This window comes from Lagopus muta, chromosome 10, assembly GCF_023343835.1.
Source record: "Lagopus muta isolate bLagMut1 chromosome 10, bLagMut1 primary, whole genome shotgun sequence".
Taxonomy (NCBI): domain Eukaryota; kingdom Metazoa; phylum Chordata; class Aves; order Galliformes; family Phasianidae; genus Lagopus; species Lagopus muta.
Genome location: NC_064442.1, coordinates 16,006,777 through 16,030,952, shown reverse-complemented (window position 1 = coordinate 16,030,952; position 24,176 = coordinate 16,006,777). Strand labels below are relative to the sequence as shown.

Below are 24,176 nucleotides of genomic sequence, written 5' to 3'. Positions count from 1 at the left end.
TAGGCTATAATTAGTCTAAGACACAGTCAACTATGTGCTAATCTCAGGCCAGAACTGTACCTTCATCAAATGTGCTCATAAAGAGACCCTGACAGTGATCTTCCTTAAAAGTTCATGGTCAAATTAGCAGATTCTTCAGATGGCTGAGCCCAAATTCACATTCTGTTTCTAGGAAGGCCTATTTCAAGATGCAGACGGAACACTGGATGAATCTTATGCCTCATAACTATCTGCTCAAAAATGTTACGTAAGTATTGTATGTAAGAATAGATACTCTGTACTTACACAAACATTTAAATATACATGTATATTTGTATGAAACTTATGAAAAAACACTTGCACAGCCAATTGAAAATATATTAGACAGGCTAGTGCTTTTGACACAGGCACAAATTCACATTTAGACATGCTGAACTCCAGCTAGGACTCTCATCTAAAGTCCAAGATTACTGAGTATGTTCTCTGCATAAACCATCTCTCCAGTGAACTTGGTTCCTTAAGCCAGAATAAAATAACCTACCAGGACCTCGCTTATGTCAGCTCATGGACAATAGTACTGATGCAGAAAGCAGTTCAACAGGGCTATTTGGGTGAGAATCAGAGCAAAGCCTTACAGGAGTCAATTTTCTCTTACATTATGTTTCTCTTGCATCAGTATCTTAATTCAGAAACAAAACAAAACAAAACAGACACTGAATGTGGAAGACAGGAAAGATTAGGTTCCTTAAGTAAAATCCAAGTAAACACATTTTCTATCACTAACCCTGAAAAATCTTCTAAGGAATGGAATTTGTGCAATGACAATCATACAACATTAAACCTGATTAAGAGAATTTCCAGAGATTTTATCTTCTGCTCTCCTTTAATCCAACACATGCATGCAAAAAATAAATTGAAATGTTTCTTACTACCCAAACTCATTTCCAGCAATGATTCCACCACTGACAGTGGTTATTTCCTTCTACTAACAAAATATTACTTTAGCTCAGAATTGTACAGAATCACTAAATTCCAAATCCAAAGATCTTAAATTAATTTCACAGTCAGGACTTACAGCCATCAATGAAGCAAGATCCCATGAGAAGAGATCTCTGAATTCAAGTGCAGTTTGTTCTCCTACCACTCACTTACATATGCAACATCCAGAAGCACTGACATATTACTGATAGAGAAGAGGGACTTGGAGCAATTCATTTATGAATCAGGTCAACACGAACGAACTGAAAACATTTCCAGGGGAAAAAAATCTTCTTTCACACTTAAGAATCCCAATACTGAGAATATTCCCAAAATATCTGTTATTTCTGATTTGCAAGGAGTTATCAAAGCAGTTCAGTCACACATCCAGAGATAATTAGCCTGACTAATATAAGAGATGCTTTAAAAAAATAATTTCTTATATCAAAACCTAATTAACATATTTGCCACACTATTTCATTAAACATTTGATAACAGGGATTTAATAACAGTATCACTGACATGAGGAAAATACTGGCATTACAAAAGAGGACCTAATGTAGAGATAATTCATAAATACACACTGGTTATAGTGTTCTTTTTGGCAGTCTTTATCATAAGAATTCCCCATAAATACTTGATTCCAACTAAAAAATATATTTTTTATATTTTATATTATTTATATTGATATTTTATATATCATAAGATATATAAGAACAAAGTAGAGCTACAAGTCTTCTCTTAACAGCTACAAATAAAATGAAATAAACAGCTTAAGCAACTATTTACTCTTTAATGATTTTACTTCATTTAACCTTGTCCTTAGACATAGCTGGTAATAAACTGAAATGCTGCTTCATTCACAGGCCATTTTAAAAGTTCACTGTAGATATTTTTCAAATACGGAGAAGGGCAGGACAAAATTCCATCAGCAAAATTTCAGTATTGCAAGCACCATTTGCAAATGAGGAATCAGAGCCAGGGACACATTTAGAGCAACAATGTGCACAAGGTCAAAATTACTCCAACAAATCAAGAAACTAGAGTATGATTTAACAACATTTTGTCCAAAGCCAGGCTTACCACTTCAGCCTTCACTTCCCATAGCATTACAGTCTAGAAATAATTTATCTGTTTAGTCTAGAAATGATTTTTCTTTTCTCTCCTGTTACCTCTCTCATACGTACTAAAATGAAGCCAAGTCGTCATCTCAGCTATTTGTTCTCATACCAGTGAAAGGCACAGCCCTTCTTTCTGAGGCTTAGAGAACTCATTTATTTTGTATTATCTTCCAGTCTCCCTGGAAACTGTTTAAAAATAGGCAGAAGATGTAATGGTCAGGTTAGTCTCCTGGCTGTTATTCACAATGTTTACTTGGAGCTTCAACATTCATGCATCACATTTGATTTTCACCTTGATTTTTTTTCACACATACATCCACAGCTGTATATATTTCATACGTTACCAACATACACAGGCAGCAGACAAAGGTTTTAAATTACTGTAATTATTCTCTGTCACCCTGCATAAAGAAATCAAAGCAAACAGAACCTTACCTCAAAATTAAACTTCATTTCATAGAAAATAAGGCAGTCTCAATGCGCTGTCTGACCATGCAGGATGCTCTCAGTAACCAGGTCTGTAACACAGGAAACAAACAAGTTACTTTCTTATCCCCAGTCCATTCATTTCAACATTAAAAGTGCCTTCTGCCAGCACACTGAAAAGGAAGCAACTCAGGAAACTATGAGTTTCCTTTTCTCTTTCAGAACTGGAATATGCATTGCCAAAGAAAATAGTCTATGATAATCCAATTCAAACTAGGCTTCTAAATTACTCACATTAAAAGTTCATTACAAATGAGATCCGAATTCATAGAGGTAAGCACCTTCAAATTGTCCAGTCACTTGATAAAAAGCCTATAGCACAGGGCTGAGTGTTAACACAAACAAAGCAATCACAGTCTCTCACACAGTACTATTTTGCAGTAACACTGCTTTTCTATGGCTTAAAGTCTCCTTATGAAGTACCTCAGTGTAGTGAACACCTAAACAAAATTCTCTCTGGGCTACTTCCCTTCACAGTGTATCTCATTTTGAAAGTATGGTTGCAGAAAAACAGAGTTAAAGTTTCTGTTTTCTTTTTAGAAAAAAGAGAAGGGGAAAAAATATATATCTATTTCAAGGTTTTGGCTGTTTGGGGAAGGTGAGCTTTGTTCCTTGGGCTGGTTTCAGGCTTTGCATTCCTCTGATCTGAGGCTTTGGGGAGGAACTTGTTCTTTGTTTTTAATTCAAACAAAACATAACTTATCATGGAAGTTTAATACACAACTCATGCAGATGAGCAAATCAGTTGGAACAAAAATAAATTGCAATATATATATTTTTTCCATGAAACATTATGAAATTAACAATACCTTCTATCTACGCCAGTGATTACAAAATTGTCTGGTCACTGTTCCAGGCAAAGCAATATGTCTCAAGAAATAAAAAGCCAGGTTAGATTGAGCTGTGGGCAACTTAATCATGTACTTGATCTAGTGGTTGGCAACTGTGCCTGCAGCAAAGAGGTTGGAACTCGATGATCCTTGAGGTTCCCTTCAACTCAAGATACTCTACGATTCAATGACCTAAAGCTTGCTGTTAGAAACAACCTGTGTATGTTCCATGTGTATGTTTTGTGACTGCAGTCACAGAAAGGTTTCACCCTCACTTTTAAATCTCTTGGAGCAGCTATCCAAATTTGAAACTAGAACACATATTCCTTCAGAAAGATCAGGAAGTTGCAAAAAAACCCTTATATGTCCATACAGAAGTCCATGGCAACAAAAGACAACCTGCCGCATTTAAACAGCCAACACTGGCAAGTACACTACCAGGAGAATAAGTTCAGTGTATTGTCCTTGGCAAGGCTGGTTACAAAGGTGATTCTGTTCTCCTTCCTGTGGACTTTTAAGTAACCATAACTGTATTGCCAATCAGCTCCTAGCTGTAGCACAGGTCAGACAAAACACAGTCTGCATTCGGATATTTCAGCATCCAGTGGATCATCCGCCCAGAAGCTGGCATTACAATAGTTTGCTTTTATAACCAGATGCCTCACACGTGTTCAACTTTCAATGCAGACCAAGTTATTTTAATGTACACCAAGAAGGTACGTGTGAGCTGAATTATAAGGCATGCCATTGGTGAGCACTACAAAGATTTTTCTGCTAACATTTAAGGTGAAGACAAAGCAAGGTTAGTGTTGTGCTGAATACGTAATGCCTTCCCATGTGAATCTATGTCATCATGCAAATAATTCAATGAAGGCAACTTTTATTTTATTTATCATTGCAAGATGATAGAGGCCTGTTCAGCACAGCCCATCAATTTGTTAGTCACTCAGGAAACTAGTTTTACTTTTCCAAACTTGCACATAATTATCTCTCTTTTTTTTTTTTTTTTTTTTTACTTGTTTTAAATGTGATCCTAAATATTTCAATTACTTTCAACATTTATACCTTTCTTCATCTTCATAGCTCTTCATAGAGGCTATGAGAGATGTTACGAGAGACGTTACGCTGTGAGAGCAGCAAACATCAGGTTAGCAGCATTTCACCTTTGCAGAGACCTCAACTGAGGCTGATACTTAACAGACTTGCATCAAAAACCAGTGTCTAAAGAACATATCATATTTATGGGACAACAACAGCAGAAGTAGCAGAGAAATGAATCTGAGTATTGCTGCTTTCTAGTTACACCTGGTTCCCCAAACAAGCTTTCCAATTTAATACAAGCTGTTCATTCATCAGGGCTGAGAAGCTGCTACAAAACCTGCTCTTTTCAGATGCAATTCTACAACAGAATTTATTCCTGTTGCTAAAGAAAAACAATCTCTTGTTTTCAAGTTATAAACTGAAAACAAAATTACAGTTTCTCTGCTGTGACAGAACTCTAAATAGGTTTTTCTCTAGTTTACCATGGAGGTCTACCCAACGTTAACCCTAAATGTGACTATGACTATGATGGATGGAGGTGAATGAACTGCCCTCAAAGGTTTTATAAGAATAGAAGGAACAAAACACCACATTTGCACATATTACTAGAGCAATCTAATGATTAGAATATCACATTTCCAAATTACAACTTCATTTAAAACAAGAGATTCAATTATATGAATATTTAACAGAAGGAAAATGTATGAACGTGGTAGAGTCTTAAATAAATTGTTTACCCTATGTTCCATTTTAAGACTGGCTTGAACAAACGTGACTGTGGGAAGGATGTTCATTTTTCAAGTGGGCCAATTGCTGCTCAAGATACAATATACTTTTTTTTAAAAAACTTGCCAAGTGACAATTGTAACTAAACAGCCTGGGATGATTAATCACTGCTTATACAGTCTATTGTCCTCACCTGGAACACAGCCAGAAATGAAACTCAGCTGCCCAAAACCCCAGTCAGCAAACGAGCTGTGCTGCAGCCTGGGTTCGCTCTCACTGAGTGCACTCACCAGCATTCTTAGCCTGCTGTGGAATGGGGGTGATGAGTTCATCAAGCACCAAACTCCACAAGTTTACACAGAACTCAGTGGGGCTGAGCATTCCAAGCCTAACTCCTCCCCACTCTTTTTTTCTTTTAAAATCAGCTGCAGCTGCAGAACTATGAATTTATTTTGGTTCAAGTGCTACTAATGTTATTCACAGAAAAAAAGAATATTGAGTACCACAGAAAAGCACAGGGAAAGTGTTATTTCCGAATTAAATTCCAGAACCCCCCAGAACTGTGAACTGACGTGCTCCAAAAGTCATGCCTTTATTTATTTCTTTGAAAGTGACAACAGACACAATGTGCAAAACAACACTGTTTGATAGAGCAAATTCTCAGCTACAAAAACATTATTTCTTCAATACAGTCATGACCCTTAGCTTTTCATTTTCGTCAGCAATGAACAAGAGCCTACATGCTGCACTCATAAAAATCCACACCAGAAGAGGTGACCCACTGTCACTGCTGAAATGCACCACCCACTGCCTCCATGTGCTCACACTCACTGGTCTCCATTAATATTAAGCAAGCACTGTTGAATGCCAATGGTGCCATTTTTTTCTGCATGGAGTAATTCAGTGTGGCCTTCCAGCAGTTGAAGAGAGCGTATAAAAAGGAGAACAGCTGTTTACAAGGATGGATAGTGATAGGACAAGGGAGTATGGTCAAACTGAGACAGGGGAGGTTTAGGTTAGGTATTAGGAGGAAGTTTTCCACACAGAGGGTGGTGAGGCACTGGAACAGGTTGCCCAAGGAGGCTGTGGATGCCCCATCCCTGCAGGCATTCAAGGCCAGGCTGGATGTGGCTCTGGGCAGCCTGGGCTGCTGGTTGGTGACCCTGCACACAGCAGGGGGTTGGAGCTGGATGAGCATTGTGCTCCTTTTCAACCCGAGCCATTCTATTCATCCACACCTCCACATCAGACTCCATTCTGCCACAATGTCCCTCTGCTGCCATCGGTGGCACAGCAAATACTGGCTGGAGGGTTCAACCTCTACTGCCATACCACTTTCATCTTCCTTTGATGTTGCTGGCCAACATAATAAAACAGGAGGCATTACTTAGGAGCTGCCCTCATATGATTTTGCCCCTCACAGATAGTTCAGGTAGTCTGTATTCACAAAGCTCTTGGTGCTACTGCATTTCACTTCAGCAGTATCTGCATTAGCACCTCTCTGAGACTGTAAAGGTAGATACCAGCCTCCCCCCATCCTGTGTTGTTTCCATTCACATATTTTCTCTGTGGTTGTACCTTACCAATGTGGGTAAAGCTAGCTAATCCCAGGTTACCAAGAAAATCGGGTAACTCTTCACTTTGAATTTGGGAGTTTTTTATTGATCTATCTGAACTCCAAACACATTAACTGTGCTTTGTTCTTTGTAACTCAAGTGGTGCTATTAAACAGTGTGTTAAGTTAGAATAGTCATTTAACTTCGACAGCCAATTTCTATTAACTAACACTAATATTCTAGTTTAATCAAAATCTTACTTCTCTGCATTTACTAAAGCCAAACATCTGTGTCTTTTTGTCTTCCAGTAGTATCTGTTTAAAATACTACAAACAAACTTCTTGTTTGTTCTTTAATAATGAGTAGTTAACAGTTGTTTCAGATCTCATAAATGATCAGAAATCACCTACTCAAAAAATGTTTTCAGCACATAGGCAATTTTTACTATCCCTCAGCTGAAATTATACTCTCAAATACAATTCTTCCCTTAACATTTGTAACTAAAATAAATTCAACAATGTAAAGTTTATGAAAACGGTGCTTCAGTGTGTGAAGTATTCAATCTTGGGTTTTCTTCCTTCACACCTCACAGGTGGAGCCAACACAGCCTCACAATCACCTGCTAAAAGCCAGCTCTCAACCTTAGAGGCTCTAACTACAGCTTTGCTCTTTCAGGTCTGAACTGTTGTTCTGAGCTTGAAAGACTTGCCAATCTTTAGCACATCCTATAAACACGGGATAGCTCCAGGAGGTCTGAACAGGATCAACAAGTAAATTTTGCAACACACGGGGTAAATACAGTATTAATTTCTTCTCAAGGTATGTCTGTATACAAGGTTGAAGAAACTGCCTGTTTTGACCATTTAAAGCCATCTACACTCTGATGCATTTTCAAGATAACAAAAGTCTCCAATCTCTCACCTGATGACACTGAACTTATTTCTGCAATAAATGAGAGAAACACCCTGTTTTCACCAACTTTAAGCTTTTGTCAGGCAAGTGCTGCTTTCTTTTGGATCCGCGCTCCTCTTTAGTAGTGGGAAGTTCTCTTTCCCCAAACTTCTATTCCTCAAACTACATTCAGAGTTGTCATTTGAACCCTCTACATAACCAGCTCTAATTTTGTTGCCTGCTAGGAAGAGAAGATCTCATTTAATGTGTTCAATTATCTCTGTGGGAGTTGGAGAGCAAAGAAGGTTTACCAAACTAGAAATGTTAACTTACTTCCACTTTATTATTACTACTAGAAAAAGCTCCAGCAAATACTCACATTCAGTCACGGTTGTTAAGTTCTTTGAAATGCATGTGCCCGGAACAGTATGTCATCCTGGCATCACACTGCAATGCCTTCCTTTGATGCCAGAAAGTCTGACTTGACTGATTCACCAGAGTAATGTGAAATATAAGGCAGTCATGCTTTAGTGCCCTCCTGAGAAGGCAGGCAGTAGCACAGTGTTACCTGTCAAACTCACCTATACTTCCATCATGACGTGAACAACTTCTGCCTTACAAAACATTCAGAGTCTGGCAATGATGAGCCGCTTCAACATAAGCCAGGCTCACTATGTCTGCAAGGAGTTTGCTAGAATCATCTTTTAATAACAGAACTAAACTTTTTTCCAATAACGTGATACCTGGTAAATGAAACTGACAGAAAATGATGTGAAATAACACACTTTTGAACCATGAGTACCCAGCAGTTACCAGACATATCAGGGTATCATTCCCACTAACTGTAACTTCTGATCCTCCTGACATGGAGTCTGCACTGAAGTTATCCTTTACTTACAACTGGACAAACTGCAAACTGTTCAACAACTGTAAACAAGAAGTTACACCTATTTTTCACAGAAGCATAAGGAGTAGCTTGTGTCAGTACAGGCACACTTCCTGCTGGCTTCTGATACCTGAGCAGTGTAAAACCCCAGAGTATCAGAACGAAAAACCTCTGTACAAGGTGTGTTTTCTTCTCACCCTGTGATGCCATACACTCAGAATATTCAAATACGTACCTGGACATAAGTCAGAATTCAGATTTCTTACCCAATTATGCTGATACACCCTACAATAACGATTATTCAGCAACCCCTGATAAAGCCTCGCTGATTCAGCTGAAGCTACTCAACCTCAGCAATTCTACTGCAATATAAGTAAGCAACAGAATATTTGCATTGTCTTTGTAAGAAAAAAAAAAAAAGCATGAATTCAACTGTCATGAGTAATTACTATCAAAAATACACAGGAACAGCTTCTTCCTGTGCTATGAAGTCATGAATTATTCAGACTGCAAACATTTCTAAATAAGTAACATGTACAGTAGGTAAATGTAGGTTGCATTCCCCTTCAAGGCACTCATCTGAGAAAGGATAACAACTCATGATATAACAAGTTCTGCTCCCAATCTCCATTCAAGCTTTCCCCTTCAAAAAAATGCATTTCACCTTCAAATACCTCTTCTCCCACTCCACCTCTCCAAGAATAGAAGTTACCCAATTATTAACCCTCCAATATTAACCTATTCTTACAGCTGAGGTATAAAAGAATTTATCCTATACAGCAATTCCAACCACCATTGTTTTTGTATTTTGGTTTTATTAAACTTTTTGAGAAGAAATAATTAAAATTTTCCTGTTGATCTACTATACATATGGTAGATTGGAGCCCCACAGACAAATCAAACTATGGGCTTGAAACTGCATGAAGTTAGTAAGCAAGCATGTGAGAATGAGAGATCTACAAGGCCAGCCCATTCCTTGACAACAAGCACTAAAAAGCATAGGTAAAACAAGGAACAGCGTGTATTTCTGAAACTAAATTTAGCACTGAAGCACAAGCTATTATACATATTATATTGTTATATATGTATACTATATAATTAATACATATGCATCTGTAGCCACCTTTAAGCTTCAAAATGAGCTAACTGCTGGAAATCTGTTGTCTGTACATACGTACTTTAAGCCTTAGTGGGCAGCAGCGCTCTTGGAGTCAAGACAGCCTCAAGAAAGAAAACAGAGGCAGAACTTAAAAATGGATGCCGATCAATGCTCTATTTCTGCATCCTGAGTCTAGATAGTTTAGACTATGTAATGTCTCTACGTGCTGTACATTTTGATGTCTGGTTGACATCAACCTCATTGAAACAGATTTCTAATCATGTATATCACGTCAGAAGCTACAAAGGCCTTTAAGCAGGCTTAGTTTGCAAGTTTCAAGAATATCAACTTAAGAATTGAGGTGTTTCACCACTCATTTTCTGTATGTGCATTGAGAATTTATTTAAGTTAGGAACACTAAGATACAAGAGCACTAAAGTACAGTTAAAAAAAATGCACCTTCCTTCATAGCCTTTTAAAAAGTCAAGCAGAAGGGTGACATTTCTAAGGATGGATCCCATGCATGAATAAAGAGTGCACATAAGAAAAGGGATAGCAAAAAACAGCATCACATGAAGTTTCAGAGCTGGCACTATTCTTGAACAATTCCAAGTCATAGTTCACTGTTATTTGCAATAGTACGTTTTCAGAGACCTGCTGTCCACCTGCAGATTGCCAATTAGTAGTGACACAGCAGAGATGAATTTAGATTCAGAAATGCACACAAGCACTGAGCTCTAGACACTGAAGACTGAAAGTGACAGCTCCCTGATAACTGACTTCAGGACTTGTAGTCTGCTCTTGTGGAAAGTGACAGATCCAGTTAAAACCTGAGCCTTATCTACAAAGTTACTGCATCTCAGCTAAGACAAACAAATGCAATCCTCAAGTTTCAGGCCTGAAATGTTGGAAATTCAGAAGATTCAGTGGTGATCCCCTGGCTGCACTGGTTTTTAATGCCATCATCATTAACTTTTTTCTGTTTCACTCTCCTTCATCAGGACTCTGTTCTACAGCTCTAGTTACCAACTAGGCAGAGGAGCAGAGCAGTTCTAAAGGAGCCACCATAAACAGGGCTTTATTCAAACTGTAAATAGCTTCAAAGCTTTTATCCATCTTTCTTCCCTCCTACTGGCAGCAACAAGTAGGTTTAATCTTTCTGCAGACATGGACAGCAGACATTCACTGCTGCTATTGTTTGCAATGGAACTGCAGCCTGTTGCTATTGTTAGTAGTGCTATTACTAGTTAATGAACACAAACTGCGTGGGCCACAGAAATCCTTGCAGGAAGAGTAATAGAGGTGATTGACTCCAATTACAGACAGTTAAACTGATAAAGCTTATTGCATTACCAATATTCTATTTACTTACATAACTCATTTTTACAAGTGATAATACAAGGTTATAATGAAGTTATGAGACTGTCTCCAATGTGACCACTTCCATATTGAATCATGATGTGAAATTCATATGGAATTTTGGCTAAATGCCTGCACAAAAAGTCACCAGCAGTACATGCAGCAACAGTTTCAGGATCTCAGCTTTACGCCCAGGGCTGGTGCCTGAGCTGGATAAACAATAAAAATGACCCTTCAAAGGGCAGGTAAAAAAAATACTACGAGGTTTGTGTTTACATAGTTTCCTCACAGTGCGTTACCACAACAGGACAACTGCTGCTCACATGGTGCAATTCTCAAACTACGTTCAGCACAGAATTTACCAGCTAATTCTACTCCCAACAAAACTACAGTCCATCTACACCGTAGCAAAGAAAGCATACGATTTATCTCTTTGGCATGGCTAAAGAGGAGTTTGCCAACTTTCCAAACATTCCTCGAAAGCTGGGTTGCTCTACATTTGCGCCCTGAAGGTTAGTACAGTATTATTTTAGAAACTCCAGAATGTGTTGGAAATTCATTCTCAATATAAACAACCCGGATTTTTATTTTTATACCCTCTTCGCTGTTTCACTAGAGTGAAGTCATTCTACTTAAGAGCAGTGTTTTGCATCCTTCTTTCAGATAAAGCTATTTAACACTTATCTTAGGCAGCGTGTTTACTATCCTGATGGTAAGAAACATACCAGAGTAACATACTGAAATTCCAGAAGTTTCCATGTGCCTCCCTCTCCAAATAACAGCTATTTAATCAAGTCAGCAAAGTCTCATCAAACACGTTAAGAAGCTTACTGGCCATTTAACAGATTAGGGGCTCATTTTCTTGCAAGAGGTACAATTCTTTTGATATAACTTGAAAAAGAAAGAAGCAGTTTTATTGCTGCTAGTTATCAGAATTCCCCAATGACTGAGAATTCAGTAGCTGTACGAAATGTACACAACTGCTGTACACCACATCAGACTGACAAAGTTTCTCTTTCAGCCTGCTGTGTCTTAAGGACCATAAGTTAACATTTCAGATAAAACAGCACATCTTCAGGTCCTAGCATCACCATATTCTTATGTTCATTACTTTACAGCCGCACTCACAGTGTCCCAGGGGACACTATTTGGAATCACCATTTAAATGGGTGAAGAAGAGGCAATGTTGAAAACACTTATGTAAGAAATGTGTGCAGCTTATACTTTTCACTGAAACCAAACACAAAAGAAATTGAGCTTCCCTGCCACTCCACTACTACAGTAAAAGAAAGATGTCTTCTTTTGACTGAACTAAGCTTTCTCAGGTAGTTCTGGGCTGAGGCACTGTCCAAGCTATGTAGGAGTACACAGAATAACCCATTTATAACCTGTTTCAGAATGAGTTATCTATTTCCAACTACATGCTCTAAGTTTTGCTTGTGTGGGGTTTTTGTTTTTTGGCTTTTCTTTTTTTACACAGTTTATTCAGTAACAAAGAATGGATAACTCCATCACGCTTCCGCTCTGAAATGATTTTTCTCAGATCCCTGAACTGAATCAACCTTCCAATTGCATACAAGTCATTTAACTCAGAGATGTCTCAATCCATGTGGGCATCCACACAGCTGCCCACTGCGCTCCAGCAAGGTGACATGGCTGAAAAACAAACAAGCAAGCAAGCAAAAGAACAACAACAAGAACCCACCAACTACATTTCAGCAACAAGTCAAGGTGTTCCTACAGAAGAGTAGACTGAAACTTGCCTAAAATTTCCACTGAAAAAATCTACCAAAAAACATTTCCACTGTTTTTATATTCATTTTCTTAGAGTTTCAGAAAGGAAAAAAAAAATAAAAATAAAAACCAGGAAAAACCCCAAACCCAAGTAATTTACTGCCTGGTCTTCTTGAAAATTGTCGATGTGTCACTGTGACCCCTTCACAATCTGCACAGAACTTAGTCCTAAGAGAGAAAAAGGCAAAACCATTGCACTCTTACTCCCCAGTATACCATAGCATTGCAGCATCTTCAGAATATTACACAGTTGCTGTCCAAATTCCAATGTTTGTTCATACACCATTTGCCCAAGGGATTGATTCCCCTGCATTCTGAAAGCACATCTGAACTGCCTATCGCTTCCAGATTTTGAAAGGAGAAATTACTGTTATAACTCAGCTGGGTTGTCTTAAAAGCCCTGCTAAAAGCTCTCTGGTTTTCATCCCGGAGTCTTACTTCAGATTAAATACATTTCCTGTGCAATAATTTTCCAAGTATATAAAGCTCATATTCAAGTCTTGGGCAATACAATTCATGTAATAAGAAAGAGGAAAATAACAGCACTTCCATTGCAGTTCACTTCAAATGCGTGCAAAATATTTGGGAACATCAGCTGCTGCACATACTGCTTCCTAATCAAGGATCTGAAACACTACATTCAGAATTTGCAGTAAGCATAAAATCTGATAACCATGACTAGCACCCAATTCTGCACTTTATGGCTTTATCATATCAAGGTAACACACAGGTAAAAACTGATTTCGCTGCCCCAGAAACACAACTAAAGTCAAACAAGTGCAACAGCCAACACAGAGAACTGCTCAAGTTAATGATAAATGAAGCTGATGTACAAAATCTCCACAGCTGCAGATCTAGCAATGCCACAGCCCAGCTACCAGCCTGATCCTAGTTATCAGAGCACAGACATCAGTCAGGCTGCAAAAAAATCAGGAATTTACCCCGATGGCTTTCCCTCCCTGAAGTCACAGGCCATAAAGTTAACATACAGGAATCTACTGAGAATATAACTGGCTTTGTTGAACACAACAACTAAAATACCTGTTTGGGAACATTAACTTTCTCCATAGACTACAGGAATGTAAGAACCAACATTTAGTAAATGATTACCATGAAGCTAGGCATAAACCATTTGAATGAACAGAGGAGCTGAGCATGTCCATGAAGAAATGGTAATGTTATGCAACCATCTTTTGGTAGACAGAATTTAGCAGGTCAACAGGACAAACAGCATGGTCAGAACTCAAATTCCATCTCTGCTGCTGTTTCTAACCCTGTGCATCAGTTCCTACATGGATTTTGTCATGAAAAATTTAAAGTGCTCCTGATTAACCCACTTCTGTCACATCATGCTTAAAAGCAAAGCCCCTGACTTGGCGGAAAATTCAGAGCAGTCCAAGTAAAGGATGCAGTGCAGACAAAGCGAGAAGCCAGCAACAAAACTGAGCTACTACTGAGACTGGTATTAGATAATTGCCTATGACTAAAACAGTCACTGAAGCAATATTTAGCGTGCAAGCATTTTCAAGCGTCTGACTTGAAACTAGACAGCACAAGACTACAACAGTGTTTCTTAAAACCAACTACATTTTATCAAGTTACTGAAAGCAGAAGACAGCTGCAGAACGTCCTTCAGCATCAGTTTAACATCATTCACCATTATTTTCTGAGTTGATTTTCACTCCAGCTGCTCTCATGAAGGATGAGCACTCAAGTCTCCTGTCACCAGGGGTTACTGGCTAGTCAGATAGTGCTTTGCTGTACAGATAGATGGCCAACAAGCTTTTAAAAGCAACTCAAGCCAAGAATATCAAAGCTGAGCCTTGCTTCTTGACTGACAAGACTGAGGAGGGCCATGAAGCAAGAACTAGATCTCTGGTTGACATATTTCCCTCTGGCATGTGGCCTTGACCTAAGTGCAGCCTGCATTTAAGAGGGGCAACAGAGAAAACCAAATGAAATATAGCCCTAAAGCAGCTTAAAGAGACCCACAGATGGGCTGAGGAACAAAGAATTTCAGAGATGGAAGGAAGTGAGGCCTGCAATGCGCTGAGCTCAGAAGAACAGCATAAAAGAAACCAGAACAATATTAGGCTTTTCCACTGTAGAGGTGTCAGAAGCACCCGGCAGTGTGATGCAGGCTGTGAGGCAGCTTATCGGTCTCCCAGAGACCTGGGCACTCTTTCTCCTGGAAACACAGTTTTGCTGAACTTTTCCTCTTCAAGTTGCAGAGGTTTTCCCCTTAACTTTCATTTACAGCAGGAACTGCTCCACAACTGCTTTCCAGTTCCACCCACCAGATTCTGCTTTGAAATACCAACTCACTACATCTTCCAAGACTCTCCCTTACTCTCCACTGGGACTTAAACTCACCCAGCTTTGCCAGTGATCCAGGAAATAAGCAGTTGCTGCTGTCATGCAGTCCATTTTTTACTAATTTCTGCACACAGTCACATAACATGACCCCTCTGGGGACTACTATTACTAAGCTGTCAGTCCTAAGAAGCTCCAGTAATTACAGAGATGCCCTGGCTTCAAATTACCTTTCAAAGAGGACAGCATAGTAACAACCAAGCAATACTACTCACTGCAAAATGAAGCTGAACACTGACAGTGATTAAATGACAGCTGCAAAAATTTAGAAAAGTTGCATTCTACTTTCATATCTTCCTTTTTGGTTCCAAAAGCCCTGCTTTATTTCAGGTTCTCCAGAACAAACTTGTACTGCAATTCCTGAGCCTTTCTTTCCCACTGAAGAGGCTGGGCACAGTGGGAAGAGTTTGAGAACAACGAGAAAAGGCCTCAATAACTGTAGCACATTTCAGCCACAGTGAAAATTACAGCTGTGACCTTAGCTTACCAAATGTTGGTAATGCGAAACTAGTTCACACAGTACTTGAATTATCCCAGAGTATGAAATCCATGATTCTGTGGCTATTAACTCAAAAAAGAAAGTATTCAAAGGGTGCTTGCTCAATATTAAATACTGTAGCAACAACAAATCTCCAAAAATGAAACATAACTTGCAAAACAGCTCAGTGGACTAACATCATCCAGTCTCCCACAGAATTCCTCCTCCCACACAACTGCAAGTTTGAAAGATGTTCAAAATGGATGTTATCCTAGATTTTCTTCAACTGAAAACAAGATTTGTAGACAATACATCACAATGTTAATCAATAAGTAATTAAGTTTACAAACAAAAATAAAGTTTTTAAAACAAAAGTAGAAATTGCCAGTTAAGTACTTACTGTGCTATAAAATACATGCTAAAAATAATCAGAAATGTAATTTCTTTTACTAAACAAATCAGTCACCACAGCATTTCTCTCATTTACTTCTTAAGAATACACAACGTTAGACTGGTCAACACAATGACCTAAAAGCTTTGAGTGCTTTTAGATTTTGCTGTTTGGGGAAGGGTGTACTTAAAACACCAGTGAAAGCAATGTCTTTCATGCAAAAAATAATAATAATAATAATCTAAAAACCAATCAGGTTAGCTCAAGATTTAGTCTGCATGCATCAAGCAAGATGCATCAGCTTATATGCATACTTGGTAAGGATCTGCACTGCTAGGTGCACCTTTTATCTTCTATACACTACGCATGCTCAGTTAGCATACGTTCAGATTCACTTAGCAGGTCACTGGACAGCTATTAGAAATCCTCATTTCATCAGTTTTAACCAAAGATTTTAGTTTGATTTGCTAAGTATCAGACTGAGCATCATGTGTTTGAGCTCAGGAGAAGCCAGGCACTCTTAAGGAACCTTCAGTACAATTTAGTAAGGCTGACATTTGTGCTCATCTCTTACCACTACACTGAAACAGTTTTTCAGGTAGTTTTTGAGAAATGCTGGAGAAACTCTTCCTACATAAGTGTTCTTTGCTGTCCTGAAAAGCAAAGCAGCTCCTCCACACTCTAGGAAGCCTTTGTACTTATTTGCAATATCAAGCATCAGAAACACCACATTTTTTACACCTCTTAAGAGTCAACTTGTTCAGAGCAGAAACTGCCATGTTACACACCAAGTCACCTCAAGGCCACATCAGCACTCTTGTGGCTTTTCTAAAAAGACATAGAAATGAAGAGGGTTACTTGAACCTACCTGATAAATATTGAGGACTACAAATAGCAGTTCTTGAAACACTTCCGTTACTGTACAGAAAACCAAAAGCGACTGAAATGTTTTAAGCAGCAGGCATCCTGTTCATTTCCTATTTGCTGCCTCACAGAGACAAGGTCACTTCTAACAGCCCACAGTTTGATATAAACATCTCTAACTTTGCTACAACTGTCAAGAAAGTGGCCTGACATCCAGGTCCATTTTGTGAACGTTGGTTTGCAATTAACACGCGTTAGAATATGGTGGACTTATTTGACCTGGAAGGGGCCTACAAAGACCACCTGGTCCAGCTGCCTGAGAACTTCAGAGCTAACCAAAAACTAAAGCGAATCATTGAGGGCATTACCTCCTGAAGAGACACGTCCAACCCGAGGCCCACATGCAGCCACCCCCCGCCCCATGCCATCATGGTGGCAGCTGGCACACGCTCATCACTCAGCAGCAGCAGCCCAAACTTCCACCTGTGATAAAGGAATTTGAAAACAAGACTCAAGATTGCAAAAACAAAAGAAAAACTACTTTTCTTTTTTGTATATACACAACACCATTTCCAGTCAGCATAAATACATGATCTAAGTATCTGCTATGTAGGGAAAAGCAATGAAATGTGGAGGTTGCTATGTAACTGCCTAAAGACTCACCTGTGAAATTCCGATTGCAAAACTACCTTACTTTCTATCTCTCTCTCTCTCCTCAGTACAACATTTAATGCTCTCAGAGTCATTGAGGAGACTCCTATATGAAAACTGATCTGGTTTAAAATCTGAGCGTAATTCAGCTGCCAGGAACACAAGTCACCACCCTAGCTCTGGAATACAGATTAACTGTTGGAAGTTCACAGAGAAAACTCTGATGAAGAGTAGAGCCTAAAGAGTAGCACTTCTCTCCATAGCGCTGTACAATCCGTGACACTCAATTGCCACCACAGATGCTTTGTCAAGAGATGGCTTTTCCCTCATTCCACGTTTTATAACTAGACAAAATTGAACTGCTTAATTAATAGGTAAAATTTTATGCAGCAATTATACCACAATCCACACTCACCATGCATTTCCACATTAGCATTCAATTAACACATTCCACTGTGGAAGATTTAACTCAACTGCCGCCATCTCTATCATTAAATGAAGCAAGATGAAACATCTGTTGCCTGCATTGGTATTATGACAAATAACGTGTTGGCCACCTACAACCACTTATACTCAATCTGACCCCTTATTACTTAAGCTTTTGCATATCTACTGTAAACTAAACACTACTGTTATTCTAAATTGATTTGCTTCACATTAACGCTGTCATACTCACAGTTATGCACCTATCAGGGTCTCAGTCAAGCACAAGAACAAACTGAATTTCAGTAGAATAGAATCAGAGAGCACACATAACATGACCTCACAAAAAATGACTGCTTTCTTGCCATAGCTGTGAGAAGATTGAGGCCATCGTTATTTGGAAAGTTAATTTCTGAATGCTGAACTTATCAGCATTGCTTCTAGGATATATTTAGCTGCTGTACTGTAGCTCTCAACTCAGATTACACTACTACGTAAGTTTAAAAGCAACATGTGATTATAAAGCTGTTAAGAGTAAACATGCAAGCCCTAAGGAAAAGTTTGTGTGGACTAGGTTAACCCATATGTACACATAAAGCTTAGGCATTACAGAGGAGGACTTCAGTAACTAGTTTATTACACTTTTCATCTCTCAAAAAGTACTTGCAAACTAATTTCACTATTTATGACTAGAAGAGATGAATAGCTCCCCTCATTACTGGGGAATAGCCTTTCCAAAACAGGCAGATAGAAATAGACATAACATACTCTCCTCTCACAGGCTCAGCTTTCTTTCCAAGTCCTTTATCCACAATGATCCACACAAATCACATAAGAGAAAGGATCAGAATCGGGTATTCACTTCGTATGCCCAAACCAAGAAATCTTACCCAGCCTAACACTGTAAAGCTCAGAAGTCAGAGCGGTTCAGCAGTATTCATTCTATGGATATGGTAAGGCAGGAAATGTGCAGCCTCAGCAAGAACCAGTAACATATTTGATCTGAAAGCCAAAAAGAAAACAGTAGGCTGAAGGAGAAAGACACTGGAAAGAGTTTGACAGCAGTTCTTCCTTCCGCACAGTACATTTGAAAAGACAGTTTGTGGCAGCCTCACTTGAAGATACGGAGTATCTTAAGCCACAGGAGTCTGAACCACAGTCTTCTGTAGAAGACACCACTTGATAACTTATCTGCTCCCCAAAAAGCTGCTTTAAAAAAAAAAAAAAAAAAAAAAGCAGAGAAAGAAAAAAGGTAGTATGTATTACAAATAAAAGAATAAAAGATTACGTTTTCATTCCTCTGCAGCATTTTCATTGTCTTCAACTTTGGAAAGTCTCAGTGCCTCTGTTCAGAATATTTAGAAGTCAAGAGTTTTAATCCATGAGTCCAATTCAGTTTAAAACTCAAACTGTTTAAGTTACTTGTGCAGTAAATATCAACACCTGATGATAATTTAGCATCCATCTGCAGAATGAACTGTGGAAAACTTCAATCAAATAAATCATTCTTTACATAAAATCTCTGTAAGAGCCAGAATTTTGAGTTTAACATGTGCACACATCATGGGACATAGTCATTTATCCAGAATAAAAGGATAACATGGCAAAGTTCATTAACAGGCAACATCTGCAATCCCAACTCACTTTTGTTTTTAAATTTCACTGTCCAACATTAAGCACTTTTGAATATGTGCTTCCATGCTCTGGTATAGAACAGCCAAACGCTCCCTGCAAGAGCGGTGCTTATCAGCACGTAAACAGTCACAGACAGAAGACAATAAATATCAGTACAGCAGTAAGGACATGAAGCAATCTTCAGCAGAGCAAATCCCAGACAAGACTGAGTGGTCATACTTCATAATCAAGCTGGTCCTCAAACTCAAGCTAGCATTCAAAACAATGAGCAAAACTTATATTAAGAATCAACTGTACCGACACAAAGTCATGTCAAAGGAGAGAGGACTGACAGTGGAGAATAAGAGACAGTTCCATTCACACACAAATATTGTTGTGCACAGAAATAATCTCCAATAAAACACTAGTAACACTACTCTTCATTAAAGAAAATTCAAAGCACTGTTAGATGATGAAGGAATGCCATTTACAGATTGGCATAACGGATGAAGACACTGACAGATTCATGTGAAGGGATTACATTCTGAAAGCACTAGTTGGAGAACAGCAGTTCCCAGTCACAAGCAAAGCACATTTGGACTAAAATGCTTTCATGTTCCCTCCTCCTGCCATCATACAATTGATGGCTGTATGGGAACTGTTGATCACAGCCTGAACCTCTGATTGACCACCTGAGGCCCCAGCCATAGCACAGGCAATTCACCTGTGCTACCAGGAAGGCATGGAGCCTGGCTGCACCTCTCCTAAATCCCATTTAAGGACTGACTGCCACTGAGGAAGGATCTCTCTCTGGAGATTGCTCCTTGTGGAGTTTACTGCAAGCCTACAACACCGGTGAGCATTTTCATTCATTTTTATTATCTTTCCACCATGATAACCTTACTAAGCCTAACTTCTGCATACTTATTGACTTTACAATGGCAAACATAATCCAGAATTTCCTATTTCTAAACTACCACAGTATGAAATTATTGCAACAATGCTTTTTTTCTTGTTCAAATGTTTTCCTACAACCTGAATATTGCAGGATGACTGTTGTTTGAAAGACTATGCAGTGGTTGGTATGGCATTCCCACTAAGGAACACCTTAGAGACAATACCAGAGATAATAGTAGAGACATTTCTTTCTTTTCCAGTATTCTTGCTAGAATATTTAATTTAGCACCCATTACTTGAATTTTCCACTTCCCTATGGGTAATGCACCATTTCTGCCACAATGTGTGTTCAAATGTAGTTGTTACACTTTGCAACACACCAAAGTAAAACAGCAAAGGCGTGTCATGGGGACCCAACAGCTTCCTACTTATTTTAGGGACCCATAAGAAGTTGTCTGAAATAACAGACATGAAACATTACGTTCAGCTGTTCACTGAAGCAAACATACGCAGGAGACGATACACTTGACTGCCTAATCTAAAACGACCTTTGAAATGTCTGCTATAACTCCAGCTACAGAGATGTCCAGAAAGGGAACCAGTGAAGAACAGACAAAGCAACAGAGCTTGCTGAGCATGAGATCAGTGAGGGAACCAAGTCAACTGCTACAACGCTTCAGTTTCTGAAGCCAGCCTTGACATACTGACAGAAATATTTCATCTAATGTGGCACTTCTTGGTCATTCAGAAACAAAACTGCTTGGACTGCTAGAGTTGTTTCCAAACTAGGCAACTGCAATAAAATAAATTACAAACAAAATCCTCCCATGCTTTTATCATGCATCACTGTATAACACACATGTTAAGTGCATAGGCATGAGGTGAAACATCATGCATACTACACAATACCCTGCCAGAGACAAAAATTCGTAACACGTAACTTCAGATTATCAAATTACATCCTACTATATTCAGTTAGCTTAAACTTAACATGCTAAGTCTACAGCCTTTCCTTACAGGATGCAGAGCTTTAAGTGAAAGCAAAGTATTCCCCCATACCACAGTACTTACAGGTTCTTTTGAGCCAATCTGGGATCTCAGAATACTGGAACGGATCAACAGAACAGTCCAGCAGCGAGCAAGAATTGACATCATCCAGTGGCACAGCACTGTTGGAGGGACCACCATCACCCCTTCTCTTTCAGCCCCCCAAAATAAACCAAGCCAACAAAGCAGCTTAAAATGGTCTAAAAAGACCATTTTAAATATTCTAAATGAGAAGGTAAATGAAAGCAACAGCAAGTTATGTCATTGCTCTCTGGAACGTGCCTCTGTTACAGGCACAGCAAGCCACATAACAAAGGAAAAAAAACAACCCTTGAAATATGGCAGTAAAATGACCCATGCTCTAGTTCTTCAAAGATAAATTATTAGCAAACCAGGGATAGAGACCTAACAGCAGCAACTGCTACCAAGCACATACAAGGAATTGCGAATAGACAGGGTTTGATCAACGCTCCTGGGAGCGGAGATGAGAACAGAAGGAGGAAACTCGACAGATAATAATTTTAGGATCTGCAGTGTCACTATTTATATCACTTAATGCTTGTGGGGAAGCAAATTATCATTATTTTCAATATGACTGTGATAAACTACAGGAAATCTGCAAGTCCTCAGGCACCTCAAAGTTGTTTGTGAATCCAGCTTCCTTTAAACACCAGCCATTTTTCCTTGCTGATATCTGACAGATAGATCATAAACTTCAAGGTAGTCAAAATCCACAATGTTTTGGCCAAGTCATAACAGAATACCATTTAAAAATGCTGTATTTTAGAAGCTTTTTTAAAAGGCTATATTTTACTCTCACACAACTCAGCCATTTGACATTAACAGACTTGGGTTAGAACTTAACATAAGTGAACTAAGCAAAAAATTACACTGGAGCACTAAAGGAATACACAGTGCGATGAAAAGAAATACTTTCAGCCTACAAGTGTTTGAGCATCGATGCTGTGGTGTTAACTTGGTGAGAAATGCACCATCTACAGCTGAGGTGCTTTTTCATGGACTTCATCTCCCTTTCAAATTGCTGAAATCCAGATTACATGGGTCTAACAAAGAACTTTTCTAATATCAATAACGGGCTTTGAAACTTGTAACACATTACGCTTTTAAGGATTACTTGCAGTGTTTCAATGTCTTAGAAGCCAGTGATGCAGATACACATGCAACCACATATATGCATGTAGATATGCATAACAGTGTACCTTTCATTCCTCACTGGCTTCATTACTCCCAGTTACAAACAGGCCACTGCTGCACACAGTTTGAGGCTCCAAGGATTATTTTACAAGCGGTTAGCTTTTCACAAAAAGATCTAAAATGAAGTCATTTGTTTGTCTTGAAACTATAGCAGCCGTCATTACTATTCACTTTACAATTGTTGCTCATCTGTGTAGTAAAGCTGGGCATTACAGAAGGCAGTCATTCACAGCATGAATGTCTGATTGCTGAGTGTCCAACACAGAAGAGGATCAGATTCCACTATTCTAGAGCTACTCACAGTAACCTGCAAAGCCAAGAAAGTAATGTAAGATACTACCTTTCCCCCTTTGATTATAATACCTGAAAGGGCCTTTCAGTTTTAAGGCTCAGCAGAGGAAGGTGCTTCACAGACAAAGATGGATGAACTAAAAGCCATTTCATCTTATGTCTTTACAGACGAGGGCAGTAACAGTTTCAGTTAAGAAAGCTGAAGGCACACCAGAAATAACTGGGGATTCAAAGCAAACCTACATTACAGCCAACTTTTAGTTTACCTTTAATCCTTACTGGAACTATCGCACCCTTCCTGATACAAGACTAAAACCTTACTTTATTTCCTTCTCCCCCAGTTCTGTCTGTTCCATGGCTCCAAATCAAAAATACAGGTTGACATCGAGAAAGTCTAAAACTTTGACTCATCAACTAATCAAACATTTGCAGCTGTAACAGAAAACTGCATGTGATTTGTCTGCTAGAGGGAAGCTAACTAGAGATCAACACATAGCTCATGGAGCAGCGTCATTTCCTCACATATCATTTAGATGTTTAAGACAGAAACATCCTTCCTCATGTCTATACTCATGCAAGCACTAAGACACAGCTCTATACCCTCTGCCACCAGGCTGACGATGTAAAGCAGCAAAAGCATCTCACCTAGAAGCAGAGTCATTTATTTTAATCAGTGAACTCATGATGTGCCATCAATCAACTTGAGTAAGCGTACTTATTGAAACTAACAGCATGAAAGCTTCTACCTGGAAGCGCTGAAAATTATCTGAAAGAAACATCATTCAGCATGGAAAAACCACTCTGCAGACTCCTCATAACCAGGTGACAGATGTTCACTTTCAACAGCTTCCTTTTAACATTAATAACAGAGGTTTGCTGCAATTTATCTTGGCTACTTTGTAATACCAATACTACCAGCCTTAAGGACATGAGATGTCATTTGACAAAGGGCATAAGAAGGCTTCCACTTTATCACTTGCATAGGAAAGAAGTGAGTATCAGCCTATGAGAAATGATCAACTTTCTCACTGTATTAAAAGTTCAATCTAAGAAAGCAACTCTTAACTCTCATATTGCTTGCTTGTCATACGACAGCAAATAAGTCATTATCAACACACTCTCACTGTTTTATCACAACCAAACACACCATACATTTGTTTCCTCTCCTTAGTTTTCTCAGAACTGA

At 38.8% G+C, this 24,176-nt stretch overlaps 2 protein-coding genes across 10 annotated transcripts in view; one reads left to right on the top strand and one right to left on the bottom strand.

Moving 5' to 3' along the window:
• Positions 1-24,176, top strand: part of RPS27L (ribosomal protein S27 like) — a 334,929-nt gene that overhangs the window by 213,482 nt on the left and 97,271 nt on the right. The gene's annotated exons all lie outside the window — the stretch shown is intronic.
• The window catches only part of TLN2 (talin 2), a 147,834-nt gene that overhangs the window by 100,724 nt on the left and 22,934 nt on the right, over positions 1-24,176 (bottom strand). For 4 of the 8 annotated variants that reach the window (XM_048955828.1, XM_048955831.1, XM_048955827.1 and 1 more), the window contains one exon: positions 2,514-2,596. The gene's annotated coding sequence lies outside the window, so the exon portion shown is untranslated. Of the gene's footprint in view, positions 1-2,513; positions 2,597-17,220; positions 17,328-18,179; positions 18,310-18,816; positions 18,867-21,508; positions 21,801-24,176 lie in introns of those variants that run through there. The other 4 variants (XM_048955830.1, XM_048955833.1, XM_048955835.1 and 1 more) reach the window with 4 other exon arrangements.